The sequence below is a fragment of the Megascapheus bottae genome, chromosome 12 (genome assembly GCF_031878675.1).
Source record: "Megascapheus bottae isolate mThoBot1 chromosome 12, mThoBot2.hap1, whole genome shotgun sequence".
Classification (NCBI taxonomy): domain Eukaryota; kingdom Metazoa; phylum Chordata; class Mammalia; order Rodentia; family Geomyidae; genus Megascapheus; species Megascapheus bottae.
The window spans coordinates 7622383-7635976 of record NC_143520.1 but is presented as its reverse complement, the minus strand read 5'-3'; the positions used below and the strand labels follow the sequence as shown (position 1 = coordinate 7635976).

Sequence of the window (13594 nt, the reverse complement as noted above, 5' to 3'; positions counted from 1 at the left end):
GGTGGTCTCCAGGAAATACCTTTCCATGTTCCTCAGGGCAAGATTTTCCCCTGATTACTCAAGGAAGACACTGGCCTTTGTTATAACCTGGCCAGCAAAGGCAGCTTAATATAACTTTTCAGTGGTTTGCAGCTGCTCCAGCAGCAGGTGAGGCAAGAAAGAGTTGGAACATGTCACAATGAGGTGACAAGATGGGGATATGGGAACCAAGAGAGGGAAAGGCAGGTGGGAATAGTTTCCTTCTGTTACAATCATCATGGTGCATCTGAGCATCTTTTCTTTGGGCCTGTTAAGGGCAGGACTCCCTGCTTTCTCCAGCAGATGTTAAAAATATTGGCTACAGCTGGAAAATATGGAACTTGAAGCACTGTAAATTTTCAAATACTAGTCTTCAACTGATTTTCTAATAGTATTCCTAATCTTTTTTCCCTTCAGAACCCTTAATCAATGCTGATTAGCAACTATTTCTGTGTCTCACCCAAAAACTTGACATGGCTCATTTTGGGGAGCACTTTTGTACATATGTATTCTTATATGAAACTATAGACTAAGTCCTTACACAAAACTGGATCTAAGTGAAACCAAAGAATTGCCGCTGTTTATCTTGTGCCAGACACTGTGCTGCTATTTTAATGCCTTCCTTCACTTATCCTGACCTCAGCTCTCTGAGGGGACTCTGTTTCTGGATAGGGAAATAGAATTGGGCCTGAGGAAGTTGGTTCAGTAAGACTCACAGAGACTGAAAGAACTAGACATAACCTAGTTCTACTTAATCATTTTACTAAGTGAACTATCTGTCTGTCCATCCATCCATCTGCCCATCTATCCATCATCCTCCCTCACCTCCAATTTTTATTACCTACCACATATCAATGACTAGATTAGATAACTTCTATAGTTTATGAACTTTGATTAGCCATTTGCCAGCTGAGTGTGAATGTAACTACTCAGAGTCCTTTCTTACTGTAAGATAACATAGCATGGTAGGCAAGCTCTAGACCATCTGAATTCAAGTCCTGACTCGATACCCCAGTTTAATCCTGAGTGACAGTACATGCTGTGGTTCATAGAGGACTTGGAATTTCCTGGGTTCCTAGAATGATGATGGATGCCACCTCTACACTGTAAGAATTTGATGACTCAGTGGACTGGCTTCTCACACATGGCTGAGAAAAGCATAGAGTGAAGCCTGTGATCACAGATGAAGCCTTGCTAAACAGGGACTCTAGTCAGATTATCATTACAAGAAAATAAAAAGGCACAATGGCTTTACAGTGAAAATAGTGTCTTCAGAGCTGTGAAGTAAAAGTGTAATCAACTAAAAGTTGATACTTTTAGTCAAAAAAGTAAAACAAATAGATTGCTTGAAATGCTTAGTTAGCAATACCTGGTAACACTGGATCCTGGTTTCGAGAGAACTCTACAGTGTTTTTCTGAATTATTTCCTCCTAGGACATTTTAGGATTGTGTAAAACAGAGCTAATTGTTCTGGCTAATAAGTGGATTATTTGTCGTGATTATATATTATGTGGTGTTAAGAGAACATGAGAGTCTTTCCACACAGACATAAATTGTCAAGTAACAGTTTACCCTTGAGAAATTAAATAGCAGGAGGCCAGTTTTATATTGTGCACTGTTGACTCAGACTTTTATGAGGCAGTCTAAGATTCTCTGTGCCCTTTGAGTGGGTCGTGAAAATCAGGCAAGACCCATCTTTAAACGTTCATGGGCATGGATTTCCCCCTTTGTTAAAATGTGTTTTCCTTGTTCCAATTTTGACTTTAATCCTCACTATGAGAGCCACATCCCATCAAAATGGTCATTTCCACTAGAGGACTGAGGAAGTCTGCTTTGAAGGAAGAAGCTTAGAGTTAGAGAAACCAAAATGCCACCGATCTGCATGGTCTGCGGGTGAGGAGCAAAGCTACAAAACCCAGAGAGTTTACTGCAGACGGGCTCCCCATTCTGGAAGCCTGTTGAACTGCAACGCCAGGGACTCTGAAACGCAGCCCTAAATCCTAATGCAGCTGCTGGAGAGGGGCCTTGCTTCTGCAGATGTTTCTTTATGACCGGCCAAAACGTTTGCTAAATATCATCTGTTAATTTCCCAAACATCCCGGCTCTAGTTCTTGGTATGGATAACCCAGCTCAACATCTTAAAATAGACACCAACAAAACAAAATATAAAATGAAATACACATCCACTGAGGTGCATTTGCCTTGACACACCCACCAGCCGGACTGTTCAGTAGGAGTTCAACTTCAAGGGATAGTTCTTCCCCCTTCTCCCCCAGCCCACTCTTTATGACTGTGAAGGTGCGTGGCATCACCCCCAGGCTTCAGCTTCTGAACCTAGGAAGGATCACCATTTGTAGGAGAGCTCCGAGTAGCAGTGTGTGTTTATTGTGGTCAAAGTCACCCTCCTGCTCGCCCTCAGAAAGTCCCTGGCAGCCAGACTCTGGTGCAACTGTGTGGGAGGAGCAGTTCCTGCCATTGGCCTTCCGGCCTGCATTGAGGTCTGGCTCCTCCCTCTGGGCTTGGTTGGTACAAGATCCATTTGAGAAGGAAAATTCACGCTCTTTCCAAGGGCTGTTTGCCTTCTAAGATGGAATTTCTGCATGGAAAAAAAAAAAAAGAAATATTCACTGAAAGGAAAAAAAGAAAAAAGAAAAGAGTTCATGGTGGTGAGAGACTTGTCCTTTGGGGAAATGGTGGAAGCCACCCATTAAATCACGCACTAGGGTTCCCCGCGGAGAGAGGACCAGTTGTCATGGCAACCAAACCTTCAGCAGTCGCCCTTGAGCCAGTGGGGAACCAGCCAGAGCTGGTTCTGGGAGGGGAGCTGCTGTCTGGAGGTGGAGGAAGTCCACCCACACAGCAAGCCCGCCAAGCTGTTCAGGTCCTTACCACACCCACGGTCTCCTACGCAGCCAGCGGGGAGTGGGGCCAGCTGTGGCTCTACTCCACGACGCTGGGATGCAGCTAGGCTGGGAACCCTTTGTGCTAAGGGAGGTCTGAGAAGACAAGCAGCCAGTGATCACAGGCCATTTCATCAGAGCAGCTGCAACCCATCAGCTCCTGACTCAGTGCCTCCCAGAGGGTCCGCCCTTAGGAACTTTCCAAGCTGTGTGCGGTGAACTTTATCTGAAGGCCTCTACTACCGTCAGAGTACTTTTAAAGGGAAAGGTAGCCTTCTTTTTGTCGCTATTGCTTTCCCGCACAACTGTTTGTTATGAGTCGACAACTGGTTCCCCAGCCCTGCAGGATCATGTCACCTGGGAAATTGCTGGAAATATGTCCCATCCCAGACCTCCTGAAAAGGAAGTTCTAGGGGATAACAGTCTGGATTGTCACCGACTTTTTGGGTCTCGGATGATCAGCAGGGTTTGAGAACCATAGCAAGTAGGCGAGGGGTTCATCATGTAGACAGAGGAAACAGAAGGGGAATGAGAAAATGTAGGGAAATGGTCACCCAAAGTGCTTCGTTAATATGAGGGCAAATTCTCACTCTTGATGCATATGGAGTCTATTGGCTTTTTTTTTTCCTGCTCTTCTGGAACTTAGCACGTCTTCAGTGTCTTGTTGAATCTGTACAGACATGCAAAGGTGCAAGAAAATATAGAGACACCACCTTGCTAGTCAGCTTTCTAGAGAGTTCCAGGTGAGTTATTTCAAAGCAGCTTTCATAAAGGAAAGTTTGGCATCAGAAACAGTGATGACCTTGAGAAAGTCATTGTGGGGCAGGGCATTCTTGTTGAGGATATTATAATGCAGCTTCCTCTCAAGGATGGGTCCTTGAGTTACACCTGCCATTGACGGGGAAGCTATGCTAGCTACAGAGAACCTGCACATAACATGTGACTTTCCATGACTTCTTGCAACAACCTCAGAACATAGGTACTCACAATCCCTCCCATTTAACAGTAAGAAACAATGAGTCCAGTGAGAAGTAACAAACTCTAAGTCTCAAAGCTGGTGAATGCTCTCCAGGACTGGAATGTGATGTGATTTCAGAGACTATGAGCTAGCCCTTTGACCTTTACCAGAAGGACCACCACTACCACCCCTGGTCTCTGTGGAGATTTCTTTTTCTTTGTTCCCTTGCTAATCTTGCTGATGATAATTTTCAGAAGCTTGTATTAGTGATCATGTCTTATTGTTACAATAGCCCTATGGTGGCAAGACCCTTATGCTACAGATGAGGAACAGAGACTCCCAGAAGTCCGGCAGCCCATCTGAAATTATAGAGTACACAGCTGAGCCAACACACCGAGCAGGAAGTACATTCATATTTAATACATTCCACTCTGCCACTTAGCACATCATGGCCCATATCCAAACTATTTATGTCCAAACCTGTGGTTATCAGCTATCAGTGGCAGACTTTTTGAGTCATTACTTTTTTTTCTTTCGAATATTCAAGAGACCAGGATTTTAAACTTTTAAAAACCGTTACTTATTTTTGCATAAAAAGTAATACTTAGTTGTTGTAATAACTCAAGCAATTAAGATGCTTGTTAATCTTTCCATATTCCCTAGAGTACCCAATATATTACCTAGCATAAACAGGTGCTTAATGAATAAAGTAGATGTAAACAAATATTGGATTTTTTTTTCACACACAGCCACTAAGTTCACAGGTGTTTACTGAGAACCAAAACCAAAAACTCTCGTGTGTGTGTGTGTGTGTGTGTGTGTGTGTGTGTGTGTGTGTGTGTAGGGAGGTGGATGGAGCCTTGCCTTTGTCCTTCTGGAGAACATGAATGGTACAGAAGGAAAGGGGCAGAGAATGGGAGCTGAGCCATGACCTAAGTTCCATGTCTGTCCTTTTTTCTTTTTTAATTATGGTCTTTAGGTAGTTATACAGAAGAGCTGCCACTTAACAAAGCAGTTTATGAATGCAATGTATCTTGATCAGTGTCACTCTTTCAACCTTCTTACCTATCCCTGTCCTACCCATCCCTCCCCTCACTCTTCTTAATCTTCTTTTGGTATATATATATATATTTTTTTTTTTACTAAAGAATTAATTAACATTGATTTTTACATCATATTCCAAATGTCTCTTCTTAATATTTATCTCAGCTTGTTCACCTTGTGACATTAACTTACTCTGCCATGGAAAACTTATCATTCATTCTCTGAACAAATATTTAATGAATACCTACTACATGCTAGGGTTTTGACCCTGAAGATTTTGTTATTGTCTTGAAATAACACCTTTCTGAATAGAAGTCATGTGCCATGTGGTTTATTCACTTAGAATGTACGCTTGAGTGTATTTATGGAGGTGTAAACCCCTTAGCATAACCAATTTTCAAGATCACCCCAATGAGAAATCTCACAATCATTGCAGTTATGTATTATTTTACCCTCAACCCTGTCTATCCTAGGGCAACCATGGATCTGCCTTCTGTCTCCATTGATTTGCATGTTCTGGACATTCATGCAAGTGAAACCATAGATCGCATGATATTTTGTAACTGGCTCCTTTCACATCAGGTTCACTGATGTCATATGTGTTAGTACTTCATACATTTTATATGAATAAATGAATAACATTTCACTGTAATGTACGCACACATACACATATATGTCACTTTTTTTTTGCCAGTCCTGGGCATGAACTCAGGGCCTGAGCACTGTCCCTGGATTTTCTCAAGGATAGGGCTCTACCACTTGAGCCTCAGCACCACTTCTGGCTTTTTGTTATATATGTGGTACCGAGGAATCAAACCCGGGTCTTTGTGCATGCTAGGCAAGCACTCTACCACTAGGCCAAACTCCTGGCCCCATATATGTAACTTTTTAATTTGTGTATTCATCCATTAGTGGACATTTGAATTGTTCCCACTGTTTCAGTGATTATAAATAGTGTTGCAATGACCACCTATGAATTATCTTGTGTGGAAGTATCCTTTCAAGTTGATTTTCTCTTGGGAACGGAATTCCTGAGTTCAGGTCTCCAAGCCTTGTTGTGAGAAAGCTACTGGGTTGGGGTGGGGTTAGGGGTGGAGTTAAGTGAAATGACCCAGAGATTCCACACCAGGAGAGAAATAGAAAGAGAAAAGATTTTAAGCATTTGAGGAACTGGGTTGTTTTCCAAAACAGCTGCATCATTTTGCATGTCCACAAACAGTAGGAGGCTTCAACCCTCCACATCCCCACCAACATGTGTTATTATCTGTCTTTTTGATTATAGCCATCCCCATGGGTGTGAAGTGATATCTCATTTGGTTTTGATTTGATGGTCAATCTGCAGAGTTTTGAGCATTGTGGTGACACCATTTGGCTTGGGTTGAAAAGGATCTGTCTGGCTAAGAATACACTGGAGTGGGGAGAAGGGAGGGAGCATCTTTTTGGTGGGTTCTGCACCTGGGTCAGATGCTAGAAAACATGAGGGTGATCTTGGATCTGTCAGAGAGATTGAGCTGGGGACCCGCTCCCTTAGGGCTATTAATAACTCTGGACATACCATTTAGGGTCTCGATGCTCCAATTCTAAGCTGAAAAATGGAACGATTTCTAACTGTTCTAAGGTTATTTGGGGGGGCTCTTTGGGTCTTTTTCAGAGCTTGAGGGAAGTGTTTTGAGAAGGAGGGATTGGGAAATAAGAAAAGTTCTAGAATGTCTAGAATCACTTGTTTCAATTCCCATTTCTTCCTGTCAACTATTGATTTCCTTCAACTTTCTAGAAAATGCAGAAGTTTTCTTCAAAATTGTCATAAAATATAAGATCACTTTTTTTAGAGACCGTAGGCCATCTGACAGTCAGATGATTGAACTAAAGACATTGGTGGGAGGTGTGTATCAATGAGTCTAGGGGCAGTAACAATGTCTTCAGTCCAACCTTATTCAAAGTCACTTAGACACTGTCAAGTCTCTGCAAGATGTCATTGATCAATCAAATTGTGACTGATGCATGAAAGGCAAGGCTAGTTACAGTCCCTGCTGATAAAACTGTCTGTAGTCTGAAGAACACAAACACCCAATTGGATCCTTGGATGGGAGGGTGACGGGGGGGGGGGGGGGAAGCATGGTCCTACTATACACCTGTGTAGGTTAAAAAATGGAGTTTATATGTGATGTATATGTATAAACATGAAGTTTATAAAATATCCATGGAGTTCACCATAGAAATTTAAAAAGTGTTAAAGAACAGACCTTTTGTTTTTCAGCTGAATGTTCTGTTGCTTGACCTTTGCTTTTCATTTCCCATTTAAATGCATACTTTGATGTCTATATCATTTATACATTTATTAGGCAACATAAAAATGCTTGAAACTGTGTCTCACTGTATAGTTACTAAACCAGCAATGGACAGGCCATGCAAGTAGGGGTTTATTCTTCCTCAGCTGGTAAGGTATGCAAAGTGTAGATTACCTTAACTGTTGAGCTAATCACAAATTCATCACAGAATCTTGAGGTGTGAGCTCACAAATTAGTCTTACTCTTACGAGTCTTAAGTTTGATCAAGACCCATTAACTTAAAATTACCTCTATTTCTTGATCTGAATCTGGAACAAACTGGAGAAAAGAGTATCTAGCCCTTCCTTGCCCTTTGTATGTCCAGAGATGGCTTGGCTGGTGATTTTGAGACAGGATAGCTATCTGTCCAACTGATTTCCCTTTCTATTCGAACTCCTAAAGAATCTGCATTTCCCATAACTGAATGTAAACCGAGCAATGCTAATGCCAAAACTGAATAGGTAGTTTAATACATATATATATATATATATATTTTTTTTTTTGCCAGTCCTGGGCTTGAGCTCAGGGCCTGAGCCCTGTCCTTGGACTTTCTCAAGGCTAGAGCTCTACCACGTGAGCCTCTGCACCACTTCCGGCTTTTTTCTACGTATGTGCTACCGAGGAATTGAACCCGGGTCTTCATGTATGGTAGGCAAGCACTCTACCACTAGGCCAAACTCCCGGCCCCGATAGTTTAATATTTTGAAATTGGTTGTTATTCATCATTTTGTCCAAGAGGTGAGAATCATGAGCCTTTTTGAAAGATGTTGGGAAACCATTTGATACATTTCCATATGCATTTTTAGTTCAGAATCAAGGCAAGAATTTTCTCAGTGTCGCATGTTCTTTACTCAGTGAAAAGCAGTTCGTGCCTGGGAAGAACTGAAGCGCAGATTCCAAAGACAGAAAGATGGAAAAATATTTTCCTTCAGTTGAACTTCACTCCCCATTGGAAGAAGAATCTTGGTTCTCACATCATCCTTAGTTGACTTTGGACTTAGTATCTGCAAACCTTGAAGGGCCCGAAGATTCCCAAGCTTACCTTTACTGTTGATAGAGGTGGGCCTTCTTCAGGGAAGGAGAAACTCATCCATATCACCTCTGACACTTCCCCACAAGAATGAACTATGTCCCTGTGTCTTGAACCTCTAAAGAGCCTCCCCTTCCCGACAGTCTAACTCAATCCAATTCACAAAACAAACTTTCTTTGCATCACTTATTTAACTTCCTTTATAAACTTCTCCTACGGAGTTAAAAATTATTAAGGTTCTAGGTTTTATGGTTGGTAGTGAAAGTATGCTTCATTTTTTTTTTTTTTTTGCCAGTCCTGGGCTTGAGCTCAGGGCCTGAGCACTGTCCTTGAACTTTCTCAAGGCTAGAGCTCTACCACTTGAGCCTCAGCACCACTTCCGGCTTTTTTCTATGTATGTGGTACCAAGGAATTGAACCCAGGTTTTCGTGCATGCTAGGCAAGCACTCCAACCACTAGGCCAGACTCCCGGTTCGGTATGCTTCATTTTTAAACTTCTAAAAATATTTCTGTAGTCATTGAGTTAGCTAATATTTCCATTTATTCAGGCATGGATCATTCAAACTTGGTGTACTTAGTGAATGGTAAGAAAATAAAAGACATTAAACTCTGAGCCCTGTAAAGTACCATGGGGCAATACTTTTATCCCCTGAATGCAAAACTTTGCACAAGAATGTATCTCATAATTAGCTGGTAGACCCAATTACTCAGAACTCTTTTCTGGTCTCAGAAGTAAATAGCATTTCTTTGTTGTAATTATGTATTTTCCCAAGAGACTGAAAAGGCTACCATAATAACAACAACTTGATCTATTTCCTCCCTCTCTGTAAGGATTTACTGGGGAACCTAAGAGACTGCAAAGCATCTTTGGGTTTCCCTAGTCCAGGCTTCCAGAAGATATTTCTCTTTTAAAGGACCCAGGTGCTAAGTCAAACCCCCTGTTTATAGAATGTTAAGGTTATGACACAAGTCAATAAAAGACTGCAAGTGCCCTTACAGCTGACATTGCACCCCTACCATTGTGCCTTTTATTTCTCTTTCACAATAGATGGAGTTAAGGAGGGAGTGTAAAACTTAACTTTGAATTTCCTGGCTTTTGTTGGTTTGTTGAGCAATCCTAATGCTATTGAATTTTCCTTCCTTGCTGGGTGGTTGTTTTTCTGGTGTGTTAGTTGTACATTGTATTTTTCTAAGAATGGTTTAGACGAGTCATATTGGTATGAATGTAAGCCATAGGGCCTTTGGCCTGGTGAGTAGAAGCAAAGGAATGTATGTAAAATGTGTGAATTCATTTGAACCTGACAGTTATTTCCAGCGGGACAGGGGTCTTACCTATGAAGTTCATTGGGCATAAACTCCCTCTTCTTCTCCCTTGGATTGCAGCAGCTTGTAGAGTTGCTGTCATTACATGAAGACAAGCAACCAGATGAAAGGGAAATCTACTCATTATCTTGGTCCTTTCGTGCCCAAGGATCCCAAGTTATCTATCCTTTAGGATCAGTAGATGCCCTGCCAGCTCATGCCTTCTAGTGGATTTACTGTTGAAAAGTGGCTCTGAGTTGATTCATGTGACAAAACTAAGTCTCGTTGGCTTATTTCTTTTTACAATCCTTTTACTTATTAAAATATTAATTTATACTGTTTATTTTCATCACTGTAAAAATATATAAATCCATTGTACAAACACTTAAAAATCTGCAAAGAGAAAGACAAAAACATTGCTTAGCCACTGCTAACAATCTAGCAACTATTATTGTGGGCATTTTTTATGCAAAATTATTTTTAAGGAAAAAGGATGGAGGATTGTAGTATATACATTGTCTTATAAATGATTTTCTTTTTAAATGGCCACTTAAAACATAATAGCTCAGCAATTGTTGCTCTTATGTTTTGCCAATTATGAAGGTAATAGAAATATTGTTCAGAAAAGAGGTATCAAGTGAGATGAATTATGCAGTTTCTAAGTTTGTATCTTTTCAAAAATGTATTTATGTATAAATAGATCTTTTTCCTACTTAAATAATATTCATTGCTCTGTCAATTATAATTTAGGTCAATGCTCATTTCATCTCTGCCCTGGATTGTCAGATCTGTGTTTTCACGCCCGTGTTATTGAATTATAGTCCCAGCATGAACATTGTTACTGATGCATAATAGATTCTCAGGAAACAGCAATTACATACTTTCTTAGGCTATTTTTTTCTCATTATATATATTTCTGTACATTTAACTTTAGACATGCACTTTGTGAATTTTGTGTGTAGCCCTAGAAATAGAATTTTGAGCCATGAATATGTGCTGTGAAAGCCAAATTGAATTGACATCCCGATTCTACAAAATGTGAGGCTGACATGTGAAAACAACGTACACATCTCTTACCACCTCCAAGTTCAGTGATGTCTCAATGGTAGCTTGCAATCAGCTGTGGTGGAAGCATTTATACCACAGAAATTGGCAATGATATGGGAAAGGGCTTTTTCTCTCTCCCTTCCTTCCTGCTTTCCTTCCTTCCACAGCCCTACGAGACATTGTTCACACAGAAGTTTCTGTGAACTACATCTCTGAAATTATAGAGTGTACCATGCTGTTTAGAGGGCCTTGAGAATTAAATGTTTAATATGTGTAAGCAGCCAATAAATGAAAATAATGGTCATATTTTGTAATTACAGCTACTTGCATTACTTCAGAGTTTCTCCAAAAATGCATCAGCTTAGACTTTACTTACTCCCTTGTCATAAGGGAATATTATTCCTTCTCTTCCTTGTCTAATTGCAGAAAAATCTAATTATTATATTTGTTTGTTTTTCACTGGTTATTGGTGAGGCCAAGCATCTTAATATTTGTTCTTTGACCATTGGATTTCTATGAGTTATTTGCTGATGTTCTTGTCTGTTTTCTCATTAATATTCTTCCCCTCTTCCCTTCTTAAATCAATTCATGAAAGATATTCCCTTTTTTCAATATGTGTCTTACATTTTCTTTTGGGCTGTCTTTTAGCTTTGTTTATCCTATTTTGTTTTTGTGTTGGCTGTACTAAAGGTAATATTTGTATGTAGTAAAAATCATTACTATTGTCTGGAATTGGTGTCCTGCTTAAAATTAAATATTAAAAATTATAAATGTCATCTCAAAAAATGAGTAATTTTGCCAATGTTTCTATTGATACCCCTTTTTAGCTCCACCCATCAATATTCTTGTTATTTATTCATCTATAATTGTTCTATTAATATATTTTTCTATTAATGATACTTCTAATACATTAGTACACATATAATTATAAGGACATAGAATTATAAGCAATTCTGTTACCTTTATGCACAGTTCAGTTACAACATCTTTGTAAGTATACTTTGGCACACCACTCAGATTATTCATCTAGAACAGAGCCAAATTATCCTTTAGCAAGGTTGTACTATTTTTCATTCTCACTACCTGCATATGATATGGCTATTATGTGCTGGGAAAATAAGAACTCTGTGGAGTAAAATATTGTTCACATTGAGAAGTTAGGATGTAGTCTGCAGTAATTTTTTTTCTCTCAGATAAAATGTTTCAATCTCTTTTCAGTTCTGATTTTGTTACGTCTTCACTTCATGAATTATCCTAAGACAAAGAGTGAAATGTATTGTTGAGCTCTTGATCAGATCTGGGGACATGGCAGTCTGAGCTGCTGTAATGCACATTGTGAAGTCACCAACAGAGACCTCGCACAAAAGCAGAGAGAGGGATGCTAAGGCAAGTGAAGGTAGGGCTGGGGTGACTGTGAGGGAGCTGATCCCACAATAGCTCTGTGAATCAGAGACGATAGGAATGTGAATCCTGAAGTGTGCCTAGCTGGAGTGCGGGAAGGACCAATGTGGTCTAAAGATGTCCAATATATTTCTGCTGTGAGCTGTCACACTCAAAGTCATCAAAGGGTGTAGGAATGATTTCACACAACAGTTCACTTGGTGATTTACGTGGGTGCAGGCAGTAGGGTCACATGACTCTGATAAGCCAATAGACAACAGAGCTGATTTGCTACTGACAATCAGCCTTGCTGAAAGATGTCAGCAGCCAATATGACTGAGAACTGGGAAGGCATAATAACATTTGCATTGATGTTCTCAGTTACGATTGCTACGTGTTCTTTTTTTCCACTGCTGTTGCAAAGATGCAATATGTTGATCATACAATAAATTTCCCTGCCTTCATTCTTTAAAACGTTCGAACCCAAATTTGATCATTTCACAGCAGTGCTATGCTTTGCTGTTACTCTAAAATGAAATCAATATCTATTTCATATATATGGGTTTTTTTCAGGGATCATTGTTTCTCTTTCTTGAATACTAGTGCCATTTAATCGAAAGAAGAAAATTCAAGAAACGGCATGGTTATATTGTCTTGAATGTTAAGCAATACCTTGCATGCTTTAGACATTGATGAATATTTCAAGGAGCATCTCATGACTAATCCTTGTCTCTTTTAGATTAAAGATCCAGTTGTTACACACACGCATATTCTCATCCATAGACCAAAAAAGAAGATAATTTGGCAAGGTTGAGTTCTGCTGTGCGGATGCATATTACCATCTGCTTTAGGAAGAAACTGAAAATAAAGGTTAAATTTTAAAGGATGCTGGAATTATGCTTTAATTTTCCTTATATTTAACACATAAAGACTTCCCACTTTCTTAAACCTCAATGAATTTTTGAAAGAAGCCGACAACACCCATCATAACCCCAAATTACCCAGAACTTTGAATGTTGGTTAAAATGGCAACAAGGCAATAAAAGCAATTCACTATCCATGAAGCCCATTGAAGACTGGCTTGCTGAAGCACCTCTCCAGGGAGGGATAAAAATTCTTTGCCCTTTCTTATTCCCCACCTGGATAGCAAGTTTTGGGGGAGAAGATATAAGATAACAGAAATGCCACTAAATGCAGTGCAAAGGCACTGGCTTTTTCTTTCCCTTCCCTTCCCTTCCCCTTTTCCTTCCTTCCTTCCTTCCTTCCTTCCTTCCTTCCTTCCTTCCTACCTACCTTCCTTCCTTCTTTCCTTCCTTCCTTCCCCTTCCCTCCCTCCCTCCCTCCTTCCTTGGATTACAGGTGTTAGCCACCAGCACCTGGCTCCCTTTTACTTTTCTTTCTTCCTTTTCCTGTCCCTATACTGGGGCTTGAAATCAATGCCTGGGCTCTCTCCCTTAGCTGCTGCTGGAACACTTAAGCCACACCTCTGTGTTTAGCTTCTTGCTGCTTAGCTGGAGATAAGGGTGTCACAGAGTCTTCTGCCTGGGCTGATTTTGGACCATAATTCTCAGATCTCAGCTTCCTGAGT

At 40.3% G+C, this 13594-nt stretch overlaps 1 long non-coding RNA gene across 1 annotated transcript; it reads left to right on the top strand.

Annotated features, from left to right (window-relative positions):
* The first annotated feature begins 2325 nt into the window (after window positions 1-2325).
* On the top strand, window positions 2326-12890 carry LOC150056154 (uncharacterized). The gene is made up of 3 exons (XR_016537298.1): window positions 2326-3186; window positions 11845-12012; window positions 12746-12890. It is a non-coding gene; the product is annotated as an uncharacterized LOC150056154 (long non-coding RNA).
* The last annotated feature ends 704 nt before the right edge of the window (window positions 12891-13594 follow it).